The sequence below is a fragment of the Cnephaeus nilssonii genome, assembly GCF_951640355.1.
Source record: "Cnephaeus nilssonii genome assembly, chromosome: 8".
Classification (NCBI taxonomy): domain Eukaryota; kingdom Metazoa; phylum Chordata; class Mammalia; order Chiroptera; family Vespertilionidae; genus Cnephaeus; species Cnephaeus nilssonii.
This window is the reverse complement of record NC_137079.1, coordinates 36,979,805-36,990,582: the sequence shown is the minus strand read 5'-3', so window position 1 is coordinate 36,990,582 and position 10,778 is coordinate 36,979,805.

Below are 10,778 nucleotides of genomic sequence, written 5' to 3'. Positions count from 1 at the left end.
CTCCCCTTGGGTTGCCAGGGGGCATGGCCGGCCTGCAAACCACCACAGGCCCCTCGCTCAGGCCGCCCCACACCCCAAGGGAATCCCCACCCTTATCTGTGACACCCTTCAGGGCAAACAAGCTGGCCCCCACCCGTGCACCAGGCCTCTATCCTATCTAATAAAACAGTAATATACAGATTGATCATTACTGCAACACACAATATAGCTGCCCCCATGTGGTCAAAGATCCTGCCCCCATGTGGACACAAGATGGCCACCACAAGATAGCCAGCAGGAGAGGGCAGTTGGGAGGCACCCAGCCTGCAAGGGAGGGCAGTTCTGAGGGACCAGGCCTGCAAGGGGGGGCAGTTGAGAGGGACCAGGCTTGCAAGGGAGGGCAGTTGGAGGTGATCAACCCTGCAGGAGAGGGCAGTTAGGGGTGACCAGGCTGGCAGAGGAGGGAAGTTGGGGGCAAACAGGCTGGAAGGGGAGCAGTTAAGCATCAACCAGGCTGGCAGCGGAGTGGTTAGGGGGTGATCACGCTGGCAGGCAGAAGCGGTTAGGGGCAATCAGGAAGGCAGGCAGGCAAGCAGTTGGGAGCCAGCAGTCCTGGATTGTGAGAGGGATGTCCGACTGCCCGTTTAGGCCCGATCCCACCATGGGATCGGGCCTAAACGGGCAGTCGGACATCCCTCCAGGAGTCCCAGATTGGAGAGGGTACAGGCTGGGCTGAGGGACAACCCCCCGTGCACCGGGCTTCTAGTAATAATAATAAAAAGAAATGGAATCTCTCAATGGGTGTTTTATTCAAAGTCACATAATTGGTCAGAGGCAGGGTTAAAATTTGAATGCAGGAATCCTACCTCTGGGTCAAATGTTTTCTCTACTATGTCATAGCTACCTTTCTGAGTATATTCAAGGTCCTATATGTATGGATGTTTGTTTATTTCTTTGTGTTGACCATTATATGCATGAAGGAGGAAAGGATATTTGTGAATTTTACATCTCTCAGACACAAGGTTAGAATTATTTTAGAAAATAAAGCCAATCCATGTTGCAAAGACCAAGCAATTCATGCTTGCACTTTTATGTAGGTATGCAGTTTGATGCACTGGAAATTCACACCTTTGAGATACTTCTGTCTCTGAACCTCAATGTGCTGACCTCTAAAATAGGAGTGTAAAGTTGGTATGCAAATCACCCTAGATCATGGACATTCCATGAGTGTTGCCCCCTCCTTGCCTATGCTTCACCTGACCTCCCCTAGTGAGTCATTTTCGTCTTCCAAAAGTAAAATGTCTATTTCTCCCACACTTAATTTGAGTTCTACCTTGAGCTATTCTGCTTTTAATTATTTCTCCTTCTACTGCCTAGTTACCTGTATACTTCTAGCTGCCTTTTCCCTGATTGTTTCTTATATACTGTTATACTTAGTAATGCCTGAATTGAGCCTTTACAGCCCATGAATAATCCGGGCTGGCTCACCCCCTCCTCTCCTCCAACTCCTATCTAAGACAGGCCTGCATGTTCTCGCACACCTGGCAGCCTGTGGTGACATGAGCGAGTGCTTCTGCACACCATCTCTCTGCTTATCACCTGACAGCCTCAGCTGTCCCATCACTCTTCCTGTCTTTCCAGTTCTAGTGAGCAAACACGTGGTAACCTTGACAGTGTCTCTCACAGTGGTAGCCATTGTGAGAGCGTCCTTCAGCCTCTGCAAAGCTGGCTCTGCCCAGAAATTAAACAAGCTTATATCCAAATCAACATGGTAAAAGTAAACCAGAAAATGTGGAACAGTGGATTTATTTTAACAATATACAGTGAGAGCTGTCTTTTGGGAAGCTTTTTCCATGTAGAATTTTTCATGTTGAAATAAACTAAGTTGGAATATTGAATCACAGTTGTATTTCATGAATGGCAACATCTCAAAATAGGTGAATTTTAAAATGATTTCTGAAGAACTCATAATGTTTCCTGTAACAAGGTGGTCATAGGGAGATGTAGACAAATGTGCTAGCAGCAATGTATTTTGGGCCAACCAGAGCATACTGTGGAGTAAGAATAATAGTAACAAAACATAGAGCCCACCCACAGAATTGCTCCCAAATAGAAACACATAGGAGGTGACTTGAGAAGCTCATATTCCTATATAATTCAGCATATTCTTACTAAGTGACTGCTGGACGTTTTTCTGGGCACTGGGAAACATCAGTGAACAAAACAGATAAACTCCCTGCACTCACATTCTCTAAAGGAGACTAATGAGCAAGCAAACAATTCATGATGTACAGTGCTAATTGCTGTGAAGAAAAGTAAGAAAAGGAAGTTTATCAGTTTCCCAGGGCCGCTGTAACAAATTACTACAAATTTGGTGGCTTAAAGTAACACAAATGTATTCTCTCACAGTTCTGGAGGCCAGAGTCCAAAATCAAGATGAAGGCAAGGCCATGCTCTCTCCAAAGGGTCTAGGGGAGACTCCTACCTTGCCTCTTCCAGTGCCTGTAGCTCCAGGTGATTCTCGGTTTGTGACAACATAACTCTCATCTCTTTGTCCTCACACAGACTTTTTAATTACATATGCAAAAACCCTTTTCCCAAATACATTTTTATTTAGAGGCCCCAGGATATGGATATATATTTTTTTGGAGGGGCGTGGGGTTCCTTTTAACCCACTACAGTAGGGGAGTAGAGAGTGGTGGGGCCTGGGAAGCTGTTAAACATATTGACCAGGGGAAGCTTTTCTGAAGATCTGATGCATGTGCAGAAACATTAACTGTGGGACTAAATCATATTGTAGTCTATGTGAGGAAAGAGCACATTCCAATCAGAATGAATGGTGAGTACATATGGCCTAAAATGAACATGAGGTGGGCCTTTATAGAAACAGAAAGGTAAAGTAGAGTCACTTGGGGGGGAAAATGGAAAGAGATGAGGTTGAAGAAGTCCTCAGTGGCTGGAGCACACAGGTATGTTTGTGGTCAGGCACTGGATCATTTGGAGGTTGACACGTGCTTATTAACCTGCTCATGGTTAGATCCTGGTTCCCTTTTCTTACTGTCCCCCTTCCCTGTCTTGATGTTTTCTGATTACCAAGACATGCTCAATACCATATCACTGTTCCTACTCCTGGCTTCAGGAATGTCCTTTGCACCTATGTATGCACTCTGTCCTCCTGTGTCTCTGGTACCTATTAGGTGCTGGTTGAAGGAGGAAGCAGGAAGCTCCCACTTCCCCACCTGTCTCGTCTAGATACCCTGTGGTCTGAATCTGGTATGCTTACCCAACTGCTTTCAGTTATCTAAGGTGTTTCAACATTTTATGGTTATACTAGAGGCCTGATGCATGAAATTTGTGCAAGAGTAGGCCTTCCTTCCCCTGGCTGCCGGCACCAGCTTCCCTCTGGCACCTGGGACCCAGGCTTCCCTCGCAGCTCAGTTTTGTCTGGAAGGTCATCCAGAAGGAAATCTGGTCTAATGAGCATATTACGCTTTTATTATTATAGATGATATCATGAGATAAAAAAAGAAAAACAAAATAACTTAAGTATACCTTTTATTACTATACTAGAGGCTGGTGCACAAAATTTGTGCACAGGGGGGGGGGAGGGGTCCCCTCAGCCCAGCCTGCACCCTCTCCAATCCATGACCCTTTGGGGATGTCCTACTGCCAGTTTGGCCCCCTCTGCCGGCCTGGTCACCCCTCATTGTCCCCCCTGCCGGCCTGGGATTGTGCCTAAACCGGCAGTAGGACATCCTTCTCACAATCTGGGACCACTGGCTCCTAACTGCTCACCTGCCTGCCTGCCTGATCACCCCCAACTGCCCCTCCAGCAAGCCTGATCACCCCTAACTGCCTCTGCCTGCTGGCCTGCTCGCCTCTAACTGCCCATCCCTGCCATCCTGGTCACCCCTTACTGGCCCCCCTGCCAACCTGGTCTCCCCAACTGCCCCCCTGCCAGCCTGGTTGCCCCCAACTGCCCCCCCCCACCTGTCTGATCATCCCCAACAGCCCCCCCCTGCCAGCCTGGCCACCCCCAACTGTACCCCCTGCTGGCCTGGTTGCCCCATGCAGCCTGTTGTTCAGTTGTTTGGTCGTCCCTCACTAACCCCCATGCTGGCCTGGTTGCCCCACACAGCCTGCTGTTCAGTCATCCATCCAGTTGTTTTGGTCGTGATGTCCCCTGGTTTTTTATATATTAGGGTGGCTTTTTATATATTAGGATTACCTTTTCTTCTTTAGTACAGGTAGACCTTTTAAGGAGAAGCCTACTAGTTTTTCATATATTTCCGATTTTATTAGTAACTACAGATAATGGGAAAAGGCAGTGCTACCTTTTGAAACTTACTGGCTTGTTTTCATGGTTTCTTAGCTTGGATACCACTTTCATCATTTATCTGTAACTTCCACCTGTAACCAGCATTGATATTCCAGGACTTGCAGTGAGATTCACTCGTTCGATGTAGTGGAGAACTTCAAAGGCTAAAATTGGGGATCACTTGGCTTTGTGGGAGTGCAGAGAGTTGAAAGCCCAGTCAGAACACACAATCTGCTTCTCTGTTTTCCACTGGACAGTTAACATGGAAGATGTTCCTTAGGTGAATAAAGAGTCTGCTAGGTGATACTCTATCACTCATTATAATACCCAGGGCTCCCGTGAAAATAGAAGGAAGAGGTGAGAAAATGTAACATTCATCATATGTTTGGGATGTTGAATGGAGCAGCTTTGACTTTGTAGCATCAAATGTATCTACCATCCTAATGAAAATCACCCTGCGTATTAGATTAAATTGAAGTAAGTAACTGGAATAAATTTATTTTATGTTTTTATAATCAACTAGAGGCCCAGTGCATGAATTCATGCATGGGTGGGGTCCCTTGGGGTGGCCTGCAGGGATTGGGCCCCAGCTCATGTCCCCAGGCTTGCAGCCTGCAGCCCCACCTGGCACCCCACCCTGGCCTGTTACTGCACCCTCACCTGCTCCACCATCCTGCCTGTGGGGTGATCGATTGGGGCCGGGCCCCCCTACCTGGCTCCCTCAGCACCTGGGAGCTGGGTGGCAGCCCTGCCCCCTGCCGCCGCCGCTGGTTGCTGTGTGCGGGGTGATCGGCTGGAAAATTGGGTCCGGCTTGCACCCGCCTTGGCCTGGAGCCACCCACTCACCTGTTCCACCATCCCGCCATGGTCCCACTCTCATTGGGGCCCATCGGGGCCAGCGGCGCCTCCACTGCTGCCTCCTGCCAGCGCTGTGTTGCTGAGGCTGACCATATTCTGCGCCGCCCCTTGGTGGTCCGCGCACGTCATAGCGAGAGGTTGAACTCCTGGTCAAACAATTTGCATATTAGGCTTTCATTATATAGGATTTTGTCTAATAATAAAGTAAATGAATCTCCCCATAACTCCCTCTCCACACATATTTTGTTTTCTTTGGCTTGGATCCTGAGCTAATACTTATCACCCAGGCCATTGGAAGTGAGTAGAATTAATAGTTTCTTTTTATTCTTGCACTTGGTTTTCCTCTCCTCTAAGAATTTGGGTGAAAAGATAATAATGATCAGGTCAGTATAAATCTTCTCCCAAGCCTTCAATAAAGGCAATAAAACAATTTTCCCTTTAATGTATTGTGGAATATCATCAAGGAAAGGATGTTCAAATGTGACTTCATAAGAGAAAAATATACTCTTGGTAATGACTGCTGTGACCTTTGGAAAGATTTTCTGAAAATGTACTTAGATTGCTTCTGTGTAGGCGGCAGAACCACATCTGTTCTCGGTCCTGTAACTATTGACCGAGTCCCGCAGCGGTGGCTTCTCATGACAGCACAATTGAGCGTAAGTCCTGGCCTCTGCCTGGTGTGCCACCAGGGGAGAGGTTTTTGACACATCAGCTCAACTGCAGGTCATAGGTGAATAGTCCTGAAACATTTCTGGAGCCACTCAGGTAAAACAGTCTTTGGAAATCGTACCCTGTCATTTTTATAGTGGTATCCTACAAAAGAAAAATAATTGAACAGGGAACCCGATTCAGACACTTCTCTCCAAGTCAAACTTCAACATTCCATCACCAGGTCACTTTCTTTTTTCCTACATGAGAATAGGGCGGGACCATTTCAAAGTTGAAGCACAGATTATGTAATTGTTTTCTTGCTTCTTCCCATGAAAAAGACAATCAGACTCATTTTCTTATTAAACCCAAAATGGGGACCTTTCCTGTAACTCTGCATGAAAACGTAGCAGAGGCAGATCGCAGCCATTGGTAATTAGGAGACAACAATCTTCTAGCGCCGCCCACCCCGGTCCCTGCCCCCACCCAGCCTGTATAATTTGGAAGTAATGCAGGTCTCAGCTGGTGCAGGGAACATTCTCCTCCATTAAGCAGCAGGGGGAGGACTTGAAATTTTCCATGTTATTTTGGGCAGAATTAACAAGTCAAAGCATTAATTGAAAGGAAAAAATATGGGTTTTCTCCAGAAATGTCATATGCAGTTATATTATCGGTCCTTCTCACACGAAGGCAGGTCATTATTAAAACAGAGTAAATCAACATAAAAGAACAACATCAAATTGGCACAATCTTATGCAACTGATGTTATTATGATTTTTTAACAGTCGAAACATGCTGCATATTTTTAAAAACCGTGTATTTACAAATTAGAAGCCATCGGTTGGTAAACATTATTTAGCAAGTTCCTCTGCAAGGATTTAAAAGGTCATTGAAAATACCAAAATCATTACAGATCGCTGCAAAGTTTGCCGTGAAGGCGAGTCTGAAAGGCCTGGAACCATCTCCATCTGTTCAGGGCACACTTGAAGGGAGCCTGGGAGCCGCAGCAGCAGTGGGAAGTTCCCTGTGATGACACTGTCTCTCTTGTGAGAGCTGTTTAGTTTGAAATGTGCTTTCTGGGGTTAAAAAAAAAAAAGTTTTTTATAAATATTTAATAGATTTCTTTTTCCGGTTGAGATACCCCCCCACACATATAACAGTTGGCCATTAAAATCTATTTTCAATTCTATTTGGAATTCAACTGAACTATCAGGTAGACTTTGGTCTGATGTGCACAGTGACACTGAGATGAGAAATTCGAAGAGACATGGGTTTTGAGCTGGAAATTTTTTCGGCAGCGGCGACTTACCGGCATATTCTTTAAAAACCACCGAAGGGAAGAAAATGAAAATGTGTCGTAAGGTGTGTAACTGCCAAGAAGGTGCCACGCATATTTGAAAAATCACTGCTGTGTGGTCAGGTGCCATTGTCTAGAAAACTCTAATAGCCTACAGTTTGCACTTTTGTTTTCATACTTTAATTGCACGGTTTTTGCAGCTGTGAGGCAAAATTTCCATCGCGTGTTGCTCCTATTTGGTAGTGTACCAAGGATCAGGAACTTAAGGAAAGAGAGCGTCAGGTTCTTCTGGAAGCCATGTCTTGCCTTACCTCTCTCTGTTTTCCTGAGCATGAACAGAAACCAAAGACCCACACGTTACGCTGCCTAGCAGAGATGCTTGCTTAGGAAGGAGGCCACATTCAGTAGTGTCCTCTGACTTTCTCCAGGAATAGATTAATAGACAAAGTGGCAGCAAAAATATCAAGTCAGCGTTGCCAAGTGCTGTCAATGCTGTTAGAACTCATTTTGAATCATTGCAAATTTGAAAACATGGCTACAGGACTTTAAATGAATGCTCTCTGGGGAAATATACATAGATAGGGAAAAGATGCTACCTTGCGGTGATCAATCACCTTTCAAATTCCTAATGATAAAACACAATTTCTCTTTTGCATAACTTTTGACTTGGGAAAAGATGTTTGCTTCTCAGAGGCTGACTGTTTTTAGGGAAAGTAGAACGAATTAGCATTGCACAAATATGGAGTTACTGTTGGGGTCATTGGGGTTGGAGTTAAAGTTTCTGGAAGACTTTGAGGTCACTGATTGTAAAGTTATTCTTCCAATAAAAAAGAAAAGAAATAGAAAAAATTAAGATTATAAATATTTGCTAAAAATGTGTTACTTAAGTGAATATTTATTGTGGAAATCTGACAAGCAGAAAAAAAAACCTGAACAGACTTCTTATAGCTCCATAATAAAAAAAAATTAAGAAAGAAAATATATATACCTTTTTATACCTTTTTTTGTTTTGAAATTGCAATTTCATTCAAGAAAAAGGGAGTAGTCTTCTGTTGTTGTTAATGATGGATAGAAGTGTAAATACCTTTGCAAGGAAGTTAAAACATAGATGTCAGACAAATGTGAAGTTATAGATGATCAATGAAATGAGAGAAGTTAATGGATGTCCTTGTCTAATATGCATCATTGTTGTCATTATTGAATGAATTATTCAATAAGTTGGTTTCAAATCAAACTGGAATTAGCTTAGGTGAAATGGGGGAGTATTGACTGAGAATTGAAACTTGTGGCAGATGACACTACGGTCAAGAACACCAGGAGGATTTATTTTCCATCTTCTCTCCTTTAGCTGCTCTCTACACATTGGCCTCTTTTTTCTTTTTCAGACTGGCCTTCTCTGTGCTAGGCAGAAACATGGCTACTGGATATTTCCCAAGTCTATCACCAGACAGAATGGGGATCGTAGTTTTTATTTCCAAGTTCATAGTTCATAGGAAAGGGTTGCTTATCTGACATTGGGTCAAGTGCACATCCCTAAAGCAATCAAACCATTTTTGCTAGGTTTTTGTTGTACTAGTAAGCTCAGAGGCACCACTGGCCCACTTTTAAGTCAACTGCAGCAGCCAGGAGAAAGAGGTGCTGGGGCTGACCGGCAGCCCTGAGCGACGATGAACAGATTGCTCTCACACACGTTTCTGTGAAAGAGAGAGCTCAGGAACTACTTGGCTATCGCCAACAGTAGCCCTGTTTGCCTGCTTCCTCTGGCTTTTATTGTCATCAAGCTTGAACTAAAATTAGCCTCTAGATACAATCAGCAAGGTAAGCATCCTTGAGAAAGTATATGCTTCTACAAGGTCGGGTCTTTAAAGACTAAACATTGAGATTCTAGCAAAACACCCGGGGGATCGGACTTGTTTGGAAAAGTCGGCAGAGGCTGCCACCTTCGGCAAGGTCCCCTCAGAGGCTCCCGACCTTTTGGAGAATCCTCCTTACAGACATTCCATCCGAGTCCCCTGCTTCCCCACAAAGAGTTTTTAATAATGCAACTCCCAACCAAAACAGGTGGCTAAAGAAGAGGGAAAATAGATGGCCCAGAAGAAGGGAGTGCTGTTCTGAGTGGATAAAATTAGCATAGTGTACATTTACCACTTGCAGTTAGCTGAGCATGTTTTCTGAGACTAATGGACTTCATCTTAATTCTCTAGGCTTTATCACCTCTAAAGGCGAAGCTTTTTCTTATGGAAGAATATTGTTTATTGGTAATATATAGTTTAAAAACAAAGAACATAAGCAAAGGAAATAATTGAGAAAAGGCCATGCTATAGTTTCAAAACTAAAGCAAGAAATGATTAAAGAATATAAATTGATCTAAGGAAGACATAAAGTAGCTAACTAGAAAGTTAAACTTTCTCCTCTCACAATACTTGTATGATCTGGACTTCATTTGCCCAGGTGAGCTTCAGGATATTGAGTGAAGCTATAGGCATGAGGCAGCTGATATTTACAGGTAGATTAGAGCTGTTATCTCACTGCTCTGGGACTGAGACATTCAGAACTGTTTCAAAGCAGGTGACCAAGAGTGAATAGTAATGGTTGTTTTGGAGTAAAAAAGGTAGGGCAGCTTTTAGAAACATCTCAGAATGATGTTATCGATGACTTCACTATGGAAGGAAGACTTGAAGTTGACTGATGAAATGTTTTTGATGAAGTAGACCATGCTTCCAACTTAGTCACTAAACATTCATAATTATGCCACTTAATAGAGAAAAAAGTCCTTTGACTATTGTTAAGTGTGGACTTTACAAACAAAATTAAGACATTATTTTAACAAAAACCTTGTTGGTGTTTTGACCAAAATAAGTACCTTTTAAAATAGATTCTCCCTCCCCCCTAGATATATGGATTAAAATCTTCACAATTAGAATATTAAATGCACATAAAACTCAAGCATGTTGACATTTCAATGAAGAAACAGTTCTCAAATAGATGGGTCTTATCTAAGTCAATAGGTCAGAGAGAAATGGAAGAAGTCTCATCAGGAAACCATATTTCCGTCTGGAATGTACATTTAGTTATTCAACAAATATTTATCAGGCACCCACAAGTGCCAGAGGCTGTGTTAAAGCTGTAAGCAGAAAGAGGACTCTCTGATGTAAGGAGCGTTTATTTTAGTGGCGCACACATATTTCAGTAGGACTGGGTACAACAGGCCATGTGCTGTAATGCAGCTTACAGAGTGTGCTGTGGAATACAGAAAAGAGAGCCAAGTAGTAAGTGCTGAAAGCTTTTGTGTTCTTCAGTATTTAAAGAGATGCATACTCCAACTCAAGATGAAAAATGGTGGGGAAATGTGAACACTGGTCAAAATTGCAATTCCGCATACCTTAAGTAATATAATCAAGTGGAAATCTCAGTGAGTGTAACCAGGAAAAGAATGGAACTTAGAAATTTAGATACATTTTAAAGTTCTACATTCCTCAAGGTTAACAAAATTCCCCCCTTGTTCTTGGAAAGTGAAATTGTCACTCTGTGCCCAAAACTTAATGAGATATTTAATAGTTTCAGACTGATGATAAAGTATCTCTAGTACAGGGACTCCACAGATAATGTCAGTGAATCCAGAGCTTCCTTCTGGTTTTAAGTTCTGTTTTGTTTTTTTCCATTTGAGACCATATTGCC